We start from the raw sequence: 25075 nt of genomic DNA on the forward strand, positions 1-25075 counted from the left end.
ATTGATAGAATATTTTTCTGGGCCTAGAAAAAAAATGAAAAGAAAAAGCATCCTAATTGGATAGAACTCAAAGGTTTGCAAAGTTATTTATACACCTGACTTCTAAAGACAGATAGATAGATAGATAGATAGATAGATAGATAGATAGACAGATAGACTGATTGATAGATAGATAGCTTTAGATACATGTACATGTATATTTACCCATAATGAAAACATAAATCTTGGCAATAAGTTTCTTTGATAAAAATATAATATAGAAGGAGCCTTTCCCCATGTAGATAAATAGTCAAAGGATGGTAATGGGCCATTTTAAAAGAAATCCAAACTATTGATAATCATACAGAAAATACAAATTAAACAACCTTCAGTTTCTACTTAACATCTTTCATATTGGCAAAGATGACACGAAAAGAAACTGACAAATTTTGGAGGGACTGTGATAAAAAAAGGTACTACAGTGAATTCTTGGTGATGTTGTGAATTAGTTCAATCATTCTAATAAGCAACTTAAAACTATATTCACAAAATCACTAATCTTTGCACAGCCTTTGATAAAGTAATTCCATCACTATCCCTATACTCGAAGAAATTTTAAAAAAGGAATAAAAAAATGGGGAAAAAGTAAAAAAATATTTATATTTATTTTTTCATATGATTTTCAAATTGAAAACTAAAGAAATGTATGCCCTTCAATTGGATGTAGACCTGAAAAGACCACACCCATGTAACTATCAATAATGTGTAAATAAGTCTTGACTGACCACACATAATAAAACCAGTGGAAATGCGAATTAGCTACAGTGGAGGGGGGCTGGGGGTTGAGGGGGTGAAGGGAAAGTAAAAATATGAGTTATGTAACCATGGAAAATTTTTCTAAAAATAAAAAATTATTAAAAAAAAGAAATGTCTAAATATTGGAGAATAGCTAAAGAGACCACAGAATATGAATGTAATAGAATAGTATTAAATCATAAGAAATGATGGTATCAGTGATTTCAGAGGAAATTGGGAAGACCTCTATAGCTTATGCATAGTGAAATGAATGACCCTAAAAATAATTTCAACAATCAAAACAGGTAACTCTGAAACACTGGAATTATGATCAAATCAAGGATGAACCATCATATTAGCAGACTGAAGATGAAACATTCTACCAGACGTATGCTAGAACAGACTTAAGCCAGTTTTGGAAAGTAATGGTAAAAATTTTAATGTGAGCACTGGAAAACCTTGGAAATTCAAAAACATATAAATCTGGGTTTGATTTCTTGGTTGTATAGGTTTAAGACAATAATGGAGAAAATGTTAGAAAAGAAGATTAAAGGAAAAAATGTATTGCACCTTAATTTCTCCCCATAGATAAAGTTGTTAAATATTTTCCAGCATACCCCTGCTACCTATCCTACTTCCAGACTTTGCATAGTTGTTATGAGAGGCTTATTTCTATTTATTTATTTATTTTACTTTTCAATTTTGGAAGGAAAGTAAGAAAAAAACAAATTTGTTTTAAGTAGATAATATATATATATATATGTAAAAATATATATATATATATTTAAAAATAAATCATTTAGTCTAATTCTCCTTTCTATCAAACACACACAAATACATTGCCAAACAAACAAACAAACAAAAATTCCCCTTGGCCTGTGTATCTCAAGTCCTTCAATTACTCCTTTAGGAGGTACATAGCATGTATTTTCAATCCACTGGAATTCTAGCTAGTCATTTTCTTGATCAGAATTCTAAAGACTTTCCAAGTTCTCTAACTTGACAATGTTATTGTTAGTGTATAAATCATCAGCATTTCTATATATTATAGTCAGCTGATAAGTGAAATGGTCACAGGAAAAGCAGAAAGACTACCCCACTATTGTGGAGCTTTGAACTGATACAACCACTCTGGAGAGTAATTTGAAATCACATGTAAATCGTGTACACCCTTTGACCCAGAAATATTGCTACTAGGTCTTTGTCCCAAAGAGTTCAAATATAGGGGGGGAAGGACCCACTCGTACAAAAATATTTATAGCAGCTATTTTTGTGTTGGCACCAAAAAACTGGAAAGTGAAAGGATTGTCCATCATTGGGGGATTGGCTGAACAAGTTATGGTATATGATTATAATGGAATACTATTGTGTCATAAGAAATGTAATAAAGGATGATCATATGTTCACACACAAAATAAACCCTGGAAAGATACATGAAATAATGCAAAGTGAAGTGAGCAAAACCAGGATAACATTGCACACAATAACAGTAATAAAGCTTAATAATCAAATTGTAAATGCTTTAACTATTATCAGCAATGAAAAAAATCAGGCCAACTTCAAGGGACTCAAAAGGCTTTCCATCACCACAGAAGGAAAAGACAGAGACTGAATGAAGATTTTAGCAATCCATTCTTCACTTTATTTCCTTCATGAATTTTTCTCTAATGTATGTAACATGTGTCTTTCACAACATAAAGAACATGGAAATATGTATTGTATGATAATACATGTATAACATATATCCTATTACCTGCCATATAAGAGAGGGTAGTGGGAAGGAGAGATCATGGATCACAAAATATCAGAAAATAATGATTAAAAATTGTATCAACATGTAAAAAAAAAAGGAAATATGTGTCAGGGATTGTATAAAAATCCCTGCCCTCAATGAGCTCATAGTATACTGGGGAAGTAAACATGCAAACAAATATTTATGAACAGAAACCAATAAAATCATACAGTAAGAGATAAAAAGAGAAATTTCATTTAAAATTACAACAAAAGTTATTAAATGCCTGGATATCCTCCTACCAAAACATACATAAAAACTCTAAGAATACAACTTTAAAATACTCTACAGAAATAAAGTTAGACTTAAATAATTAAGAAATATCAATTCCTTATGAGCAGGCCAAACCAACACAAAAATACTTGAATAAATTGAAATAGATTAATTTATTAATCAATTATCTGCCTTCCCATGAGAGAGTTTAAAGATGGGATTAACTCTCCCCTCACTTTTATATTTAATCATCAGAAGTGTATACTCTCCCACATTTCCTTAAGCGAGTGGAGGTCTATAACCCACATGTACTAAAAGTGGGCGACAAATCAGAAACGACTGACTGCCCCTTGGGCAGTCCCAAGAAAAGCTAAAGCTAACCTAACAGACAGCCAGCAACTGGCTCAGCTGAGTGGGACAGGGCTTTGGTAATCTCACACAAAGGTCCACGATGACCTTCAGGTGATGTTTAGACTCAGGAACACTTCTGCTCGCAGCAAGATAATCCACAAGGGCTAGGGAGCATAGGACTTCCTGGAGCTTTCACCAACTACAGGAGAGATCCCAACTCCACCAAGGTCTTCCTCTTTATCTTGACTGCAGATCCAGCTCCTCTATAGAGATCCCAAATAATCCAAAGGCTAATTGTACAGCAGCTCCCAGCTTCTCACCTCTTCTCCAATGCAGGAAAACTATCAACAACTCAGTCTCTAGAACCAAACCCCTTATTCATTCTGGGCTTAGAATGTCCTCAGTCAGTCAAGCTGGTCTGTCTTTTCCTACTCACTACATATGCCTATCAATCAATTATAAACTACCTATAACATGAGGAACCACCCCAATATGTCACTGGAGAACCCTTACTCCCACCATTGGCACCCCTATCAAGTTCTCTTTATCCCCCTTTTCCTATGCAGACCCTGCCCATAACCAGCCCAGCCCATATGCAGCAGGGTACCCCCTATCATTATACTGAGGATCCAGGACAGGCTAATGGGAAAAAGGCCACTATGTCCCAACTGCTCTTATGTCAGGCAGGACCTGGTATAGGTGAAGATTTACAACCCTTCTTGGTTTATGCCCCTTTTTCTTCCATAGACCTTTACAATTAGACGAACCAGAATCCTTCTTTTTCTGAAAAACGTCAAGGGCTGATTTCCATGCTAGAAACGATTTTCTTTACCCATAGCCCCACTTCAAAATTTACTTAAGTATTTTTTAAAGGGCTGTCTTTTCTTTAATTTTTATTTAATTAAATAATTTAGAATATTTTCCATGATTACATGATTCATGTTCTTTCCCTCCCCCCTCCTGTAGGTAACGAGCAATTCCACTGGGTTTTACATGTGTCATTGATCCAGACCTATTTCCATATTATTGATATTTGCACTACTTTGATTGTTTAGAGTCTACATCCCCAGTCATAACCCCATCAAACCATGTGATCAAGTAGTTGTTTTTCTTCTGTGTTTCTACTCCCACAGTTCTTTCTCTGAATGTGGATAGCCTTCTTTCTCCTAAGTCCCTTAGGATCATCCTGGGTCATTGCATTGCTGCTAGCAGAGAAGTCTATTATGTTTGATTATGCCACACTTTATCAGTATCTGTGTACAATGTTCTCCTGATTCTTCTCCTTTCACTCTGCCTCAATCCCTGGAAGTCTTTCTAGTTCACATGGAATTACTCTGATTCATTACTCCTTTGAGCACAACAGTATTCCATCACCATCAGATACCACAATTTGTTCAGCCATCCCACAATCAATGGACACCCCCTCATTTTCCAATTTTTGCCACCACAAAGAATATGGCTGTAAATATTTTTGTACACATATTTTCCCTATTATTTCTTTGGGGTACAAACCCAGCAGTGGTATGGCTGGACCAAAGGGCAGGCAATCTTTTAGCACCCTTTGGGCATAGTTCCAAATTGCTTTCCAGAATGGTTGGATCAATTCACAACTCCACCAGCAATGGTGGTTAGTGTCCAAATTTTGCCACATCCCCTCCAACATTTATCACTCTCCTTTGCTGCCATATTGATCAATTTGCTAGGTTTAAGGTGGTACCTCAGAGTTGTTTTGATTTGCATTTTTCTAATTGTGAGAGATTTAGAACACTTTTTTCAAGTGCTTATTTATAGTGTTGGTTTCTTCATGTGAAAACTTCCTATTCATGTTCCCTGCCCATTTATCAATTGGGGAATGGCTTGATTTTTTGTAAAACTGATTTAGCTCCTTATAGATTTGAGAAATTAGACCTTTCTCAGAGATTTTTGTTATAAAGATTTTTTTCCTCAATTTGTTGCTTCCTTTCTAATTTTGGTTGCATTTTTTAATACAAAACCTTTTTAATTTAATGTAATCAGAATTATTTATTTTATATTTTGTAATATTCTCTCTCTCTTGCTTGTTCTTAAATTCTTTCCTTTCCCATAGATCTTACAGCTATACTATTCTATGTTCACCTAATTTATTTATAATTTCCTTCTTTATATTTAAGTCATTTACTCATTCTGAATTTATCTTGGTATAGGGTGTAAGATGTTGATCTAAACCTAATGTCTCCCATACTGTTTTCCAATTTTCCCTGAAAATTTTGTCAAATAATGGTTTCTTGTCCCAAAATCTTGGATCTTTGGGTTTATCGTACACTATCTTACTGAGGTCATTTACCTCAAGTCTATTCCACCTATCCTCCCTTTTGTTTCTTAGCCAGTACTATATTGTTTGACTTCTGCTTATAATACAGTTTAAGAATCGGTACTGCTAGACCCCCATCCTTTACTTTTTTTTCATTAGTTCCCTTGATAATTCCCTGATATTCTTGATCTTTTGTTCTTCCAAATGAAATGAAAAAAATTTTTTTTCTAGTTCAATAAGAGAGTTTCTTGGTAGTTTGATCGGTATAGTACTGAATAAGTAAATTAATTTTAGTAGGATTTTCATTTTTACTTTATTAGTTTATCTTATTCATGAGCAATTAATGTTTTTTCCAATTATTTAGATCTAGTTCTAATTGTGTGGAAAGTGTTTTATAGTTGTGTTCATATAATTTAGTTTTTTAAAGAGGTTTTTCCAAATTTGGGACAATACAAACATTTGGTATAGATTCTCTCTGCAAACATCTGACACACTCTTCCTTATGGATATAAAAAAATCCAAAAAAAGTTGGCTTAGGGTTATAGGACACATATGAAAAAGTGTTAGCTCACTCCTGGATACTTGCAGTCTTTTTCAGGTATTTATGAATTCCTTAAGAAACTTTACTTAAGCATAGTTTATCTACTTTGCTTCCAAAGTTTTCACTATCATTGCCTGATTCAAGGATACTCTTAGGATGCTAATGAGAAGATAAGGAATGAAATATTCCAATCCCTTTGAAGTTCCTAAATTCCTCCCCTAGTCAAAAATGAATGGAGGGAAGTTGACCTGGGAAGAAGCCAATAAGGAGACCTTTCCTTTACTGTATCCCTTCTCCTTCCTCTCAACTCCAAACAATAATTTCTACAGTGTTTGAAATAGAATTCCATTATCACTATAACTTTTGGTATGATTCTCTTCTCAACTTAGCTGATAACTTGTAGATGAATCCAGAAGTATGGCCAGTTGCCATTGACCTTTTGTAACAGTATTCTGACAAAACACTCCATTCAGAAGGACTTTATAAATTTAGTCTAGGGCTTATGGTTAATGGAGAGAGATATTCTGACCTAATCAAGGTTGTATTGAATTGGGGTGGTTTTAAATCTTAACTTGCATATATATTGTCTCTCAGGATTGCCTTCAAAGTTTTGTTGTGAGGAAATTTCTTTTTAACCTTAAAAATATTAGTTTTTGTTTTTTAAGTTATTTAATTGTTTGATCCAAGATAATGTCAATGAAATGACTTTATATTACAAGTATAGGATATTATATATATATATATATATATGACTACTATAGATTATAATGATCATGCTTCATCTTTAAACAGATGAATACATACATACGTATACAGCTTCTCTTCTCAGTTTCTACTTAATTGTACTCTAGGGAGCATGAGGGTCAGAAATGGTAGATGTGTTTAAATTAGAACATATGAAATCCTTACTGCTAAGTGTTTATCCACACTGAACCACATTATCTTTTCCTCATCATTTACCAAGGTATTGCATTTTCTTCCTGTTTTTGTTCCAAAGGCAGTCAAGTATTTGTATTAGATCCAAATTTCTAATCTTATCTTGCAAGATCCTCAAACTTTTGGCTGCTGTGAATATTTATTTCCAAAGTAACTGTAATAAACACCTTCTTTTAGCAAGAAATCATTAAGAGGTGAAATGAATGATAAGGATGATAATGAGATCCCCAGCAGCTAAATAAACTCCCAGATTTTTCAATAACATTCTCATCCATGTTTATGCTAAAATTGGTATTGATGATTAATGAATTAAAAGAATCAAGCTACAATTATTGGCATCGTATTAGTAGATGACAACTAGAACACTGACAGGCCAGAGTAAGGTCATAATAAATATTTGCTAGTTTTTAAAAAATTGAGTTACAACTGTGAAGAATTATGGAACCCCCCTCCCCTTAGAAACACTTGAGATCAACCATTCACGCTCCAAGAAGTCAAGAAGCCCTGAGTTCAAGTTTTGCCTTTGACAAATACTAGATATAAAAAGATAGAAAAGTTACTTAATTTCTCTGTACCCATAGCAAAACTCTAAGACTTGAGGTTTCAGTCAGAATTCCGATCATGATTGCAAATTTTCATTGGCAGTGTTTCTGCATGGGGATTTTTAATTAATAAGAGGTCTGAACACAATGAAGAAAATCAAATAAAAAAAGATGAGCAGTTAGTGACAGACCCTCAAGGAGAAAGGTCAATTCTATAAATCTTTATATCTCTTCCCCAGGCATACTTTGCTTTGTACACAGTTGGTACTAATCATTCTTATCATCATTATTATTGTTAGAAATGGTAGCGATAGTAAGAACTTTAGATTGTAAGCCTCTATTTAGAATACAAAGTCTTTCAGAGCAGACTTTTTGTCTTTGTAATACTAGCCCAATGACATTATTGTCTGGCACATAAAAACCTGATAAATGCATGTTGACTTGAATCCATGAATAATTGTTGTTGACTTTTAAGAAAAAGATAGAAAAAATTAAGTATTTTTGGTGATTCAGCGTGAAAGAGAAATTCAAGGTCACTGTGAAATACATCTTTTGGAGAGTAGTGGATATGGATATGTATATATATTTCTTTATACACACACACACACACACACACACACAGACACAGAGACAGACAGAGATAGAAATAGGGACAGAGAGAGAAAGAGAGAGCAACAGAGACAGTGAAAAAGACAGAAAGAGAGAGGGATAGAGCGACAGAGAGACAAAGACAAAGACAGGCAAAGACATAAATGGAGAGATGTATTACAGACCAGAAAGGGAGGGACTGTCAGAAGATTAATGGAATGTTGAATCTTTATATTCCAAATGGGTAGTTTTTCCACTTTTGTCACCTTTCATCTAAACCAATCAGATATTTTATAAATTAAGATCTTGGATAAATATTTTATTAGTAAGCAAGTAATTTGTTACTAAGCAAGGGAAAAGTAGCTTAATATCTTCCTATCAGGATGAATCGTAAAATACCAGTGACAAAATAGAATCCAATTTTTTAAAGCAAATGTGTTGTAAGATTTCTTTCCTGATCTTAAGTTGGCTTTGTAGATAAAAAAATAAGCATCTAGATTAGCATATATGCAAAGTCAAGAACCTCAGGCAGTTTTACTCATATGCTGGGATTGGGAAAAATAAATCAGAAATAGGCAAGAGAGAATGAGATACTCTCTCAGATAATGTTTTGTTGAGAAAAAGAATTTTAGACAAGACACCTAGTTATGCCAGAAGATCTAATTGTAGAATGGACTCATTAGTGGAAAAAATGAAAATTTATATATATATACACATATACTCACATTCTATCATTCAATTTGCTGCTGTGATATATTAAATGAACTAATGAAAAAATTTCCATTGGGAAAAAATGTGCCACTGAGACTTCCAGTTGCCTATAAATTTCTACCTACCAGCAAGTCAGGAAAATTCCATTAGTAGGAGGGTTTTGCAGAAACATTCAGTTATTTAGTTCGTTCTCTTCAGGACACCTGGTTTTCTTCAATTAAACTCACGGACAATATGAGATTCTCCTTTGTTTTGTTTATTACACTCAATTTTATAGTGATGATAGATTTACTGCTTAAAATATAATTAAAACTAAACTTTAATGATTAAAACAATTCTTTTGCTTAAAAGAAGACATTATTCTACAAAAATTCTCAAAGTATGATCCAGGGATCTCTGAGACCCTTTCAGGATATTTTTTTTCATAATAGTAATATAGCTTAATTGCCTATATGGTAAGCAGCAATAGATGGACTCTGCCTTAAAAACATTTTTAAGGTCCTCAATAAATGAATATATGAATATAAAGGGATCCTGATACCAAAATGATTGAGAACAGTTGCTGATAAAATAGCCCTTCATGCCTCTCCTCCCTCATCCACCAGGTTAAGTTCTCATAAGACATTCCACAAATCTGTGAAATCTGTGGCCACATTTATTGCCTCCTGTTGTCTATTCAAAAATAAATAAAAAATAAATAAAAAAACAACAAAAACCAAAAAAATCAGTAGGAAAAAATGTAAGAGACAGGTTTTTAATTATTTGTATTTGGGGTAATTAACCTCAGTGACCAGCAGATGTCTCTGATGCTCTGTGTAAATGAAAAACCAGTATTTTAAGATAATCATAAATAAAAGATAAATTAGTCTACTATACAGAAAGATTGAGAAAGGAATATAGGACAATTTCCAAGGTAAGAGTAAAAAAAGTCATAGTCACTTGTTCGTAATATTATCTTATCAACAAAGAATGGACCAAGCTATAGCTTTTTAGTTTGGCAAAAGCAAGAAATAAGTATTGGGACCCTTGATCTAATTAGCAATTTTTGTTATTTCAGGATTTTTTCCCTTTGTTTACTCATTTACACAGGCAAATGAGAGAGACTGAGTAATAATTTTAAAATGGTGGAATTGATCAACCCAAGGAAGAGTAGGTTAAATAAACCATTCAAAGGATGGCTTCTAACAGAGAACAGCAAAGGGATAGAATAAAATTTGGTGGTAGAAAGGGATTTATCTCTCTTCCAAATCATGATACTTTCATGTATTTTTCTGACTCTACACAAGTTGTTGGATTTCAGGTATCAATGACCTTGGAATTTCTTTTCAGGGCTGAATACAAGGATGAATCCAAGGTCATTGCTACCTGAAATCCAAAATATACAGCCACACAGGCAGAGAGACAGAGACAAGGAAAAGGTGATCAAGATAGAGACAGAAATATTGACAACATACCAGAAAGGGAGAAATAGTCAAAAGATAAATGGAATATTCAATATTTTTATTCCATCAGGATAATTCTACCTTCTCAAATTTCATATAATTCAATTAGATATTTTATGAATTAAGCACCTTGATAAATATTTATTAATAAGCAATATGAAAAGTTTAGAATGGAATTACAGTAGCTAGTAGGAATAGGTGCTTGTTATCTGATTGGAGCAAACAAAAACACACATTTCTAACTAATCAGAGCCAAAAGAAGTATGAAGGGCAAAATTGAAGGATCACTGGCAATAATTTGTCTGAGAATGTGATAGGGAGGAATAGGTAGATTTATTCATAACTAGAGAATGGGTAGTCACTAAATCTGTAAAATGTGATATTTCAGCTAAATTATCTTTGAACTCCTTTTCAAAATCTAACTTTCTTTGATTTTTTTTCTGGAACAGTTAAATTAATCCTTCTTTGTTATCTCTAAGCCTGGTTATCTCTCAACCATACCAGCTGCATTCTGGCCTTTTCTCCTGGGAATTTAGATTCCCCAGCCCCAGGCTCTGATTGGTAAGTTTCTTATCCAGCCCAAGTTCATGCTTACTACAAGTTTTTCAGTCATCCCTATGTCATGTACCTGTTGCTCACATTCTCAAGTGCCATCATCCCCTAAGTCCACAACAAATCCAATCTTTTCACCACTAGTCTCCTGTAAAGGGCTGAGATTGTTTTATTTTCTTTCTTTTTTTGTTCATGGCAAAGTTTAATAATTTAATAAATTTAAATAAATTTCATCATTTAATCATTTAATAAATACTTTTAAATTTATTATTCTTTTTGACTGAAAATGCTACATATTTAGAATTGAAACTAGTCTCAAAAGTAGATCAATACAAAATATTAACATTTTAAATATACAAACTAATAGGATTCTATTTAAAAGAATGTGATTTTTTAAATATTCAGATTAAGTACTAAATATCAAATTTTAAAATAATGCAAACCAATCTAACAGTGAGGTCTTATCTTAATTAAACAAATCATATATAGACCTCTGAGCACACATATAGTTCAAAGAAAAGCAGGCCATACATGATAATGGCTGCAATGCTTGATATTAGGAAATCACATATCTAAATGAGGACTGACAGAACAAGAAATAAACATTCTATGTGAGGGTTTCAAAAGAAGTGGCAGATACTCCTTCTTATCTAATACTTTCAGTATCCTGAGAAAATGGCTGGAAGGATGGGAATATGGAATTTAGTCTGAAGATTTCTGTAACATCGTAAAAGGATATGTTCTAGATTTGGAGGGATAATATAAAACTCACCAGATGGAGTATCCATTTTCCTATCTAGAAGTATATACATATATATAATTTTTTTTAAGATTTCCAACCAGAACTATAGTTGATAATCCAAACACCACAATTTCCACCCATAGGACAAAAGATGTAAAAATGATCTGATATGATGTAGTTTCTTGTCTTTAAGGAACATCTATGTTCTCTATCTCTCGCTCTGTCTCTGTCTCTTTCTCTTTCTGTCTGTCTGTCTGTCTGTCTGTCTCTTACACACACACACACACACACACACACACACACACACACACACACACCATGTCCTTAGAGGCACAGGTGAGAGACAGTAAAGATGACTAAGTCTTGAAAAGGGATTAGCAAGCCCACACACCAGAGGTGCTAGTCCTTTCTGAATAGCCCACACTCCACATAGCCATGAAAGTAGCTGAAGCAGGTGCTGTGGATTTCTTCAAGTTTGGTGAGACATCAAAGATACTAAAGCAATCTCTATCCTGAGCTATCAACAGTTATCCGGACTTTTGTCTTGCCACTGGACTTTGATGACTTTGGGAGAGAGAGAGAGAGAGAGGGAGAGAGAGAGAGAGAGAGAGAGAGAGAGAGAGAGAGAGAGAGAGAGAGAGAGAGAGAGAGAGAGAGAGAGAGAGACACTGACTGATGACTTTCTGCAATTCTGCCTCCCTTAAATCCAAATGATGTGCAAACTAAGAGAGCAACCTGTAATGTTATTGGTCCTCTTCAAAAATGAAGAATAAACAGCAATGATACTTTTTTTAAATGCTAAGATTGTTAGAATGTTAGTAGAGGCTGAGTAATAAACTTTGTGTTAAGATAGTAGGATTCAAGTCTTACCTTTGACACAAGTTGTATGACTCTCAGCAATTCATTTAATCTTTCTGACCTTCACTTCCCTCATCTGCAAAACCAGTATAATTACACTTGCAAAATATTCTTGGCAAATTTGTAAGAATCATGATTCATAAAGTATAAGAATTATGCATGTTATGTGTTAACTAGACTTTTATGGGCTAACTTGGAACTCTAATTTTTCCCCCTACAGGAAAAGGTATAGTCAGTTCTAAGGAAAATGTATTGCCAAAATTTTTAGGAAACAATTTATTCAAGGAGACTGCCTATTTATGATTCTCTGAAAGCTTCAGTGCATAAACACTTTACCCACAAGATGGCACTGCCCTCCACAAGTTCTTTCCTAGTGAACATGGTTTTTATTTGTTTTTATTTTGTTTTTCTCCACCCTTGGCATTAGGTGTCCTAGTCCAGATTTAAAGAAAATTAAGCAAGTCTAGAAGAAAACTCCTTTGCAATCATCTGAGTCTTGGATGAAATCCTATATGTAATGAGAAGATTTCAAAATCTCTTGAAATCCAAGAGCAATGGAGATGACATGTTCTTTCTTCATGATTTCCTATTGTTAATAAGCCTCATTGAGAAATAAGGCCAAGGAGTTTTAAACTAGAGAAATATTTGAAAAAATCATGATGAGACAACTGAAGAGAGGGACAAGAGACAAACAGACTGACAGACAGAGACAGAGAGAAACAGAGAGGCAGAGAGGCTGAGGTGACTCAGTAGCTCAGGATTAGAGCCCTGGGACTGAAGTCAGGAAGACCTGAATTCAAACCCAGCCTCAGAAACTTCCTAAACTGTGGGACCTTGGGCGAGTTGCTTAACTTCTGTATGCCTTGGAAGCTGTTAGGTGGCTCAGTGGATAGGGCACTGCACCTAGCGTTAGAAAGACTTGAGTTTTCCAAGCTGGGGGATGCTAGGCAAGTCACAACCTCTGATTGTCTAGCAAAGACACCCATTGAATCCATTGGAGAAGAAAATGGCAAATTATCTCAGTATCCTTGCTAAGAAAATCAATGTGGCGATGAACAGTCAGACATTACTGAACAATCGAACAACAAAAAAAGAGAGATAGAGACAGACCGATACATATATGTGAATATGTGTATGTATACAAATTTAAGTCGGTATATATTTATATAAACATGCATATTTGGAGTGAGTCAATTTTGGTTGTCTTCAGGTGGGAAAAAAATGCCTAATGATTTTAGTTCTTTCTGTGTCTCAGAGAAAATGACAAGAAATTATAAGAAAGGAAAACAGTGAGCAGTGTTGTAGAGTGGATTGTGCCCTAGACTGAAAGACTGAAACACTTGGGTTCACATTCTTCCCTCAGACACTTAATAGTTGTGGTCAATTGGGAAAATCAACAAATTCTCTGTCCCTTAACTTCCACAACTATGCAAAAATAAAAAAAAAGAAAAGAAAAGAAAAAAGAGGTTATATTTGATCGTCTCTAAGTTAGTTTCCAACTCCAAATCAATGATTCTATGAATTTAGACAAGAAACATTCGTTTAGTGCTCTAGACACATAAGAACATATTTGACTTCTAATACCAACCTTCTACCCCTTGGAAGAGAGTGCCATAATTTGCCATAATTTTGCATGTTTTTTTATGACCTTACATGGTTTTTGTCCTCTTGAATAAATAGCCACAGCATCAATAACTGCCGATTTTGACTAGGGAGGTCCTATTAAACTTGGGTAACAAATATGAGATCCTTTAGTTACTGTGTAAAGAATGGATAGATTCAACACCAGAACTCATTTGTTCTCTACATACTGACATGGAGAAGTAAATAACAGAGACAGCAGTACTTTTTGCACTTTGCAAACCTGTTAAATCTTACTATCCAACCTTTTAGAAAGATTTTCCACAAGGCAATTCTGCCTTCAACAAGAGACACATCTGATTTGTTACTGAGGTAACAAAAACATTATTAAAAGGAAGTTTCATTTGTGAGACAATTCCATAACAAAGGACCTAAGGTTAACTTAAAGTAAGGCTCCTGTGTATTTTTATGTTATTTGTAGAGCTATATTCAGCCAAGTTTTAATCTTATTTGTGAGTTTTAAGTGGTTTCTAGAAGAATGAAAATGATACACAAATTAAGAGCTATCCTTTCTACTGTGACTAGATGCTAGAAAAATATATTTGAGAAAAATGTGGAAAACTGGTAAGCAAACATACATACCAATCACATTTTAAAATCTTCCTATTGAAACTATTCTATAATATTCTTTCAGACCACTGGATGTCAGGCTTCACTATAAAATACCTGAAATAGTCAAATGTTTCATTTGTGTAAGAAGTCATTTGCTCCTTCAGATCTCTGGAGAGAGGGGGAAGGGAGGAAAGGATTCTGTGCATTATCCTAGATTGCTTTTTAAGTCTACAGATTTTGTATGTGTAGATAATTGATCGGTGAACTTGTATCAAGATAGGGAAGGATACACACCTTTGAAGGACTTGCCTTTTCTCATCCATATGCACTTTCCTGCTTGTTTTGAAGGTAACCACGCTATACTTGCTGCTACTTAAATTGAGTCATGGTGGGGAAGAGTAACTGCCCCTTTCACATTTTACACAGGTGATGGTTATTTTTGGCTTTCACCCCATAAAGCTGTGATTAGAGGTTGGCATCTAGTCAGCTACCTAGCACAGAGCATGAAGCAAAGTATAATGAAACATATTTTTAAGGATAACTTTATTCTAATGACATAATTTTAATGCCAAAAAATTTCTAGTTTGCATATCATGTAGGTAATTTTATTTCTTTATTTTTGTCATAAGTCAAATGGAATATATTACAATATAGATTCATAGACTTGATCAAAGAAATAAGAAAAATTGATATTTGTATGATGTTTTAAAGTTTACAAAATATTCTATCTACATTTTCTATACTTGGCAAAATATAACTGTTATGAGTATGGTCTTCCCTGTTTTACAGATGAGAAAATTGAAGCTGAGAAAGTCTAATTAACTTACCTGGAGCCAAATAGCTAGTGATAAAGGCATAATTGCAAACCAGGTCTTAATGTGGCAAATCATACTGCCTACTCTCAGACAAAGGTATACAATTTTGGAACTTTATTAAGGATGTACAAATATCTTTCAAGGCCCTTTTGCTAGGCACAAAGTAGGATCCAAATAATGATTCCTGATTAATGACTGACTACAACCTCAAGTTCCAGGACCTATCTTGTAGCTCAATCTCCTTGATTTCCGAACAAACTGGGTTCATAGCTTGCCTCAGTATTGTATGTAAAATGAGTTTGTCCTTAACTGCTGTTAGTTGGGATGGCAGAGCCATTTTACATCCTTTTAAGCTACAATTTTGCTCATTGCCCTCAGTTTATCTTATAGGTCTCATTTCTGCTTACTACAAAACAATTGTCAAGATATTATTCTATCATTCGCTGGTTGGCCTCTAAAGGTCTTCTTCATATCAATATCAACACAGGTCTAGAGCTATCTGTGACTTCCGAAGCCAACATTTTACATGTGCGGAAACTATATCCCAGCGAGATTAGCTAATTTACTTAAGGTTGTTCCATTGAATGGAAAATCATGACTAATCAACAAGACATTGGTGTTGCTTTTGAAATCTTTCAATATGTGTAGGCTTATGCTAGTGTTAGCTATTATGTGACAATGGATTTCTTTAGGTTCACACATAAGACATAAAACTGGAAATAATATAAATAAGAAAAGGATGTGATATGTATGACAGACTACTGCAAGCTATGTAAAAATACATTGCCCTCCATTTCCAGATCTGCAATTTGACAGACAACTTCAGGCACCATTCATTGGTAGTAAACTTTATCGGTCTGTCTGTATCAGGACATTCTGGCTTTATTGATTAAGTGTCAATCAACACATATTTGGACAATGTTCTACTGAGTAACAGAAGGTAGTTTTTCAATATATGCAGGGTTTTCTTAGTTATATGGCTTTGTTTTTCTTTAGATTCATCCATTAGACATAAAACTGGAAGGGGAAAAAGCTACCTCCCTTAGAGGAATCCTTCAACATGGCATATATCAGATTCTTATTATCTGCCTTTAGTATCTGTGAAATGGTTACTCAGGGGACCTGAAGTATATATAGTCTTAACACTAATCTTGGGATACATTTTACATTCTCTCCGAGTAACAGAATATCAGAGTTGGAAGAAAAACATTAGATACCATTCAGTCAATTCAGTAGACAGTTATTGAATATCTAATAGGTGTAATTTCTTTTTCTGGGATCTGGGATACAAAGAAGATAAAATTCATTGTATGTAAGAATTTTATATTCACTGGAAAGATGTGACATGTACATAAATAAGTAAATACAAATTAATTTTAGGATGGCCATTATCCTCCAACTAACATTTGAGCAGGCCCATTAATTTAGGTGTTCATTTAAAATTGGGGTGATTAGGAAGTTTTCTGTAGGAGATAACACTTGACCTGAGCGGTAAGGAACAGAAGGCAAAGATTCCAAGATATAAGTTTAGGAGAGAGAATATTCTAGGCATGAAGATCAGGCGAGGCAATAGCAAAGAGGTAGGGGATAGAACTCCACGATGAAAAAGCACACAGGCCAAGTTGGTTGTAGCTTGGATTATATAAGGGAGATGAATAATCAGCCTAGAAAGGTCCCAGAGTATAAAAATCTTTAAATACAAATAGGAGAGTTTGTAATTTAACTTTAAGATAATGGGAGAGCAACTGAAACTTCATGAGCAGTTAATGAGAAACAGGGTCATATGTCCTAAGAAATACAAATTTGGCAGCAGTTGAGGAGAAGAATTGGAGAGGGAAGAGACTGTAAGCAAGGAAACCAATGAGGAATAAAAGGCATGTGTGTTGCTCCTATCTTTTATGTGTATGATCACATGAGTTTGTTAAATTTTACTCATAGAGACATATGAATAGTATTGCTGCCTTCCCCTATATAAAGAAGACATAAAGAAGATTCTTGACTCCAAAGTATCATGAGATTGAGTCCTCAATGTTAGCCATTCCTCAGAAAGTAGATACCAGACTAGAATTATAACTGTTTTCATAGATTTTATTAGCCTATGAGAAATAATCTCATTTAAGGGATCAAGTAGATTTTGTGGTCACTATCTCTCAATGGGGAAAGAGTATCCCTAAGTTTCTAAATGAAAGTTTAACTTTCTTGACCAACTTTTATAAGTAAATACATGCTACTTATAAAATCAACAATTACCAACAGTTAATAATTCAATTTATCCAAGTATAAAGCAAAAATAAAACAGACAACTTATACAAATTACAATATATTAGAGAACACACAGAATGAATGAGCTATCTCACTGGGAGAGATATATGTCATCTCAACCAAGATAGTATCTTGTCTCATATAAACAGATATTTTTGATAGTCTCTAAGGATTACAGATGAAAATTAGGAATATGTTGAGGCATCAGCATCTCTACTTGTCTACAGCTTCCCAGAGTCCTTTCTTTCTCTCTATGGGCCTGTCTCTGAGGACATACTGAAATTACATATGTCCTCTCTTGAAGTTCATTTTCTTCTTTCCCAAACTCTGAAAAATTCCATCCATCATCCAGTAAAGCAGAATTGAGTGATCTTTCTCTTTACCAGTGAGGAGAGATGTATATAAATAACTCTTACATACAGGAGACTGTAACTATACTTTAGGAGGAAGATGGTAAGGGCTTGGACAATAGTAACTATGGTATAATTAGAGTGGCATATAGATTGGAAAGCTGTTGCTAAAACTGGCAAGGCTTGGCAACTAATTGGAAAGAGAGAATGATTAAGAATGCAGAGTCCTGAATGATTCTATGGCTTCTATTCCAACCCATACTAGTCAATCAATAAGCATGTGTCAAATACTGTCCTAAATGTTTGGGAAAAAAAGAAAGATAAAAGTAGTCCCTGCTCACAAAATTAAAACAAGAATGTATATGTATATATTATATATCATATATTATATTACATATATATATAAATTACAGATGATTAATGGAGGCATGGTACAATATTAAGGGATATCAGTAAAGGTTTCTTGCAGAAACTGAATTTTAATTAAAACTTAAAGGAATTCAAGTAAGTTTGAAGGCCCATATTGGTAAAGAGAGAATTCTAAATATGAGAGACAGTCAGTGAAAATGTATGAAGTTTGAAGATGAAATGTTTTGATTGAGGAATGGCAATAAGTTCAATGCCACTAGATCTTAGATAATATTTTGTAGAACAAGATGTGTGGAGAATATAGCAGCAAGAGTTAGAAAGAGAAATTCCATTTAAAAATCACCCTAGACAATATGAAATGTTTAGGAATCTATATGCCAAGGCAAACACAGGAATTATAAGAACACAACTACAAAACACTTTCCAGACAATTAAAACTAGATCTAAATAACGAAAAAACATTAATTTCTCATGGGTAACATGAGCTAATATAATAAAGACAACAATCCTACCAAAAATAATTTACTTATTCAGTGCCATACCGATCAAACTACCAAGAAACTTTTTTACTGAATTAGAAAAAAACTATAACAAAGTTCATTTGGAAGAACAAAAGATCAAGAATATGAAGGGAAATAATGAAAAAAACGTGAAGGAAAGTGGCCTAGCAGTACCAGATATTAAACTATGCTATAAAGCCACAGTCATCAAATCGATATGGTACTGGCTAAGAGACAGAAGGGAGGATCAGTGGAATAGACTTGGGGTGAGTGACTTCAACAAGACAGTGTATGATAAACCCAAAGAGCCCAACTTTGGGGACAAAAATCCACTATTTGACAGAAACTGTTGGGAAAATTGGAAAACAATGATCTCTTTGATCAACATCTCACACCCTACACCAAGATAAATTCAGAATGGATGAATGACTTGAATATAAAGAAGAAAACTATAAGAAAATTAGGTGAACATAGAATAGTATACCTGTCAGATCTCTGGGAAAGGAAAGATTTTAAAACCAAGCAAGAGTAAAATTATAAAATGTAAAATAAATAATTTTGATTATATTAAATTAAAAAGTTTTTGTACAAACAAAAACAATGCAACCAAAATCAGAAGGGAAACAACAAACTGGGAAAAAATATTTATAACAAAAAACTCTGAAAGAGGTATAATTACTTAAATATACAAGGAGCTAAATCAATTGTATAAAAAATTGAGCCATTCCACAATTGATAAATAGGCAAGGGACATGAATAGGCAATTTTCAGATAAAGAAATCAAAAGTATCAATAAGCACATGAGAAAGTGTTCTAAATCTCTAATAATTAGAGAAATGCAAATCAAAACAACTCTGAGGTATCACCTCACACCTAGCAGATTGGCTAAAATGATAGCAGGGGAGAGTAATGAATGTTGGAGGGGATGTGGCAAAATTGGGACATTAATGCATTGCTGGTGGAGTTGTGAAATGATCCAACCATTCTTGATGGCAATTAGGAACTATGCCCAAAGAGCGATAGAAGACTGCCTGCCCTTGAATCCAGCCATAGCAATGCTGGGTTTGTACCTCAAAGAGATCATAGATAAACAGACTTGTACAAAGATATTTATAGCCATGCTTTTTGTGGTAGCCAAAAACTGGAAAACGAGGGAATGCCTTTCAGTTGGGGAATGGCTGAACAAATTGTGGTATATGCTGATGATGGAATACTATTGTGCTCAAAGGAATAATAAACTAGAGGAATTCCATGTGAACTGGAAAGTCCTCCAGGAATTGATGCGGAGTGAAAGGAGCAGAGCCAGAAGAACATTATACACAGAGACTGATCCACTATGGTAAAATCAAATGTAATGGACTTTTTACTGGCAGCAATGCAATGACCCAGGACATTTCTGAGGGATTTATGGAAAGGAACGTTACCCACCTTTAGAGGAAGAACTGCAGGAGTGGAACACAGAAGTAAAACAACTGCTTGAACACATGGGTTGATGTAGATATGGTTGGGGATATAGACACTAAATGACCATACCAATGCAGCTATCAATAATATGTAAATAAGTCTTGACTAATCACACATGTTAAAACCAGTGAAAATGCATGTTGGGTAAGGGGGTGGGCTAAAGGTGGGGTGAAGGGGAAAGTAAAAATACGAATGATGTAAAAATTAAAAAACAAAAAAAAAGAAAAAATTATAACAAAGTTCATTTGGAGGAATAAAAGATCAAGAAGAAAAAATGTGAAGGAAGGTGGCCTAGCAATACAAGATCTTAAATTGTACTATAAAGCAGTGATCATCAAAACAATATGGTACTGGCTAAGTGTAAGGGTGGGATTTGACACCCCCTCCAAGTCTCCCAGTGTATATTTGGCGAGAGGGGAGAGCTGGAAAAGAGTCTCACGTCATAGACTCTTTCTCTCTCCCTTCTATTTTAACATTGGTTTACTGTCTCTTTTTATTATTACACAAGAGACAGAAGGAAGAATCAATGGAATAGACTTTGGATAAATGGCCTCAGCAAGATAGTGTACAATAAAGCCAAAGATCTCATCTTTTGGGACAAGAACCCACTATTTGACAAAAACTGCTGGGAAAATTGGATAACAGTATGGGAGAGATTAGGTTTAGATCAACATCTCACACTCTATAACAAAAAATTCAGAATGAGTAAATAAGTTAAATATAAAGAAGGAAATTATAAGTAAATAGATGAATACAGAATAGTACAGCTGTCAGATCTATGGGAAAGGAAAGAATTTAAGCCAAAGCAAGAGACAGAGATAATGCAAAATGTAAAATGAATAATTTTGATTGCGTTTAATTAAAAGGCTTTGTACAAACAAAATTAATGTAACCAAAATTAGAAGGGAAACAACGAATTGGGAGAAAACATCTTCATAAAAAAAACCTCTGACAAAGTTCTAATTTCTCAAATTTGTAAGGAGCTAAGTCAATTGTACAAAAAAATCAAGCCATTCCCCAATTGATAAATGGACAAGGGACATGAATGGGCAGTTTTCAGATAAAGAAATAAAAACTATCAGTCAGCACATGAAAAAGTATTCTAAATTTCTCATAATTAGAGAAATGAAAATCAAAACAACTCTGAGGTACCACCTCACATCTTGCATATTGGTCAATATAACAGCAAAGGAAAGTAATAAATGTTAGAGGGGATGTGGCAAAATTGGAACACTAACGCATTGCTGGCAGAGTTGTGAATTGATCCAACCATTCTGGAAGGTAATTTGGAACTATGCCCAAAGGACTTTAAAAAACTGTCTGCCCTTTGATCTAGCCATACCACTGCTGGGTTTGTACCCCAAAGAGATAATAAGGGAAAATACGTGTATAAAAATATTCAAAGCCTCACTCTTTGTAGTGGCAAAAAACTGGAAAATGATGGGTTGTCCATCAATAGGGGAATGGCTGAATAAATTGTGATATCTGATGGTAATGGTATACTACTGTGCTGAAAGGAATAATGAGAGCAATTCCATGTGAACTGGAAAGATCTCCAGGAATTGATATAGAGTGAAAGGAACAGAACCAGGAGAACATTGAACATAGAGACTGATATACTGCGGCACAATCAAACATAATGGACTTCTCTACTAGCAGCAATCGAATGATCCAGGACAGTTCTGAGGTATTTATGAGAAAAATGCTATCCACGTTCAGAGAAAGAACTGTGGGAGTGAAACACAGAAGAAAAAAACATATTCTCCATTACATGGTTTGATGGAGATATGATTAGGGATGTTGACTTTAAATGATCACTCTACTGCAAATATTATAATATGGAAATAGATTCTGAACAAAGATGCATGTAAAATCCAGTGGAATTTCTCATTGCCTCTGGAAAGAGGGACAGAGGAGGAGAGAGAAAGAACATGAATCATGAGACTATGGAAAAATATTCTAAATCAATTAATTATTTAATTAATTATGAAAAAAAAAAGATGTGTGGAGAATGGAAGAGTAGAAAAAGCAGCAGGTATTGAGGACTTTGAAGATCAAATAGAGGATTTTGTCTTTGAACAATAAGTCAAATCTCTTCTACAATAAACATAACAAGGGGTTATCAAGCTCTTGATGAAGGCATGAAGTGAAGGTGAACCTCTATCCAAGTATCTCATTTCGCTTTGGGACCTCTAATTGATTATGAAGTTTTTCCTATCTCAAATTCATTTACCTCTTTGAAGCTTCCACCACCTATCTTAATTCTGCCCCCTAGAACTAAGCAAAACAAATTTAATCTATCTTTTATATGACTATCCTTCAAATACTCAAAATAGCTAACATGTACCCTCAAGTTACTTTTTTGTATCACCTACTTCTTCCACCATTTATCATGCCATTTGCCTTCTACTAGAGACTGTTTTGCTCATCAGTGTCCTTAATAAAATGTGGAACACACAACACAGGACCCAAGCTATGATATGATTAGAATAGAGTCTAGATATTGAATCTTTTTTTTATAACCCTTACCTTCTGCCTAGGAGTCAATAGGCAGAAGAGTGGTAAGGGTAGGCAATGGGGGTCAAGTGACTTGCCCAGGGTCACACAGCTGGGAAGTGTCTGAGGCTAGATTTGAACCTAGGACCTCCCATCTCTAGGCCTGGCTTTCAATCCACTGAGCTACCCAGCTGCCCCTTTTTTTTAGTTTTTTTTTTTTTTTGATATTGAATCTTATTGAGATTATAGTTCACTAGAATCATTAGGTCTTTTATTTTTTATTATTCGGACTGCCTATATCTAATTATAGTTTCTCCTCCTTTTACTTCATAAAGTTGATTTTTTCCAACCTTGGTATAGATATAAATTTTCATTTAATTTTATACATTCTAGTGTTCTAGCCTGTCAAAATTCTTTCTTTCTTTTTTTGTTTCCATTTTCAAGTCACCCACATTTCCTAAGACATTCTTCTGCTTCCCAGGGCACCATTCCTAACAACAAAGAATTTTAAAACAAACAAAAACTCTTATCAAATCTAACCAACATATCAAACAAATTTTACATTATATGTAATTTTCCCTATCTGTAGTCTTTTGTCTCTATAAAGAAAGGAGAGGAGCACATTTTCACATGTCTTTTTTTGGGTGAATGGGGAGTCAACTGTTATTATTATCATTCCATTTTGATTGCTTTTGCTGTTGTGCTTTCCATTAGCAATGTTATATTCCTATACATTGTTTTCCAAGTTCTACTAACTTCTTTTCTACATCAGTTCCATCAGTATTGAATAAACTATTATTGCATTCAAGATATAAAATACTTTGGACATCATTGACTGTTAACTATGGACCTAACATAATAGAGAAACTCTAGAACATAGTAACATTTTCTAGGGCAATAAAGTTAAGCAACTGCCACAACCCATGGCTAGCAAACCACATCTTTCTTATTTCCCCACCAGTGTAACATAGCTGCTTCATCTTTGTAACATTAAAACAAGAAAGGCAGAACAAATGGAAAAGTAGGAGAGCAACCGTGTAAATGTAGGGATTATCAATGAGTAGATTTGGTCATTTGAAATGGGTGTTCCATGAACGTTTCTCCCCTAATAGAAACATATAGGTTTTCTAAAGCTAGTACATTGTGCTTTTGAATGGTAAAAGCAAATGCATATTGTTTATGCAAAGTTGTCAGAGTAACAGAAGGAAAAAGAGTGAAAGAAATGAGGCAAGTGGGAATCTATGGTGAGAGAGCAATAAAGATGGTGGGATGTGAGGTTCTTGTTGAATTTTCCCCAATGTGTCTAGGAAGTATATTAGGTACCCTGATGGAACTCTTCTCATCCAGGAAAGAGAATCAGCAAGTCATGTATTATATCTGTTTCCTTGGAAAACCTTATGTGATGTTGCTATGTTTTCAAAACTACCTTGAGATCTGGGCATAGTTGTACTGTGCCACCACAAAATTGCTTTCAAATAAATCCATGCTGCAGTGTCAGAGACAACTAAGCTTCTGGGACTAGTTCTTCTCCCTTAGGGCATATCTGGTCAGAGGTCAGGGGCCACTGAAATATCTGAAAATCTCACTGCTCCCCTAATCTTTTGCTATCCTGGGATAGGTGGTACAAGCTGCAGTAAGTATATCAAGCATGTGGGGGAACTCACTAGATAAATGGAATGTATCAGGTGGTCAGGAGTGCCACTGAGAAAGGAGTTTATAAGCACAAGCACAAGATGTAATGATAGAGGAGGGTGCGGATAGATGTGACCATCTCTGCTTGTCAATTAATAGGTTACAGGCTGATCAGTCTATATACACAAAAACAAAATAGAAAGCAAGGAAGTCCACAGCAACTCACTGATCTTAATAAGTATTAATTAGACCAATACACTGCAATTTTATCTTTACAATAGAGCAGAACAGTATAATTCCCCTAGTACAAAAAAATGAAACATACTCTATGGAGGATGTGGGTTAATTGTTAAAATGTGGGGCCATGAATCATACAAACCTTTGCTTTCTGGCTGTTTCCCCATCATGTATACATGAGCTCTATGGTAAGCCTAGGATTAAGTGATTGGTTTGGATTTCCAGTCCCAAATATAGTTCACCAGATGTCACTTCCTCACTTGTTGGGCTAATGATCCACAGGGCAGAAGGAAATGTAAAAAAATGTGTATGGCTCTCATACAAGGTAAACATTCATAAGGAAAATATCAGTTCAGGAATCTCTCTCTCTCTCTCTCTCTCTCTCTCTCTCTCTCTCTCTCTCTCTCTCTCTCTCTCTCTCATTA

The sequence above is a fragment of the Gracilinanus agilis genome, chromosome 5 (genome assembly GCF_016433145.1).
Source record: "Gracilinanus agilis isolate LMUSP501 chromosome 5, AgileGrace, whole genome shotgun sequence".
Taxonomy (NCBI): Eukaryota; Metazoa; Chordata; class Mammalia; order Didelphimorphia; family Didelphidae; genus Gracilinanus; species Gracilinanus agilis.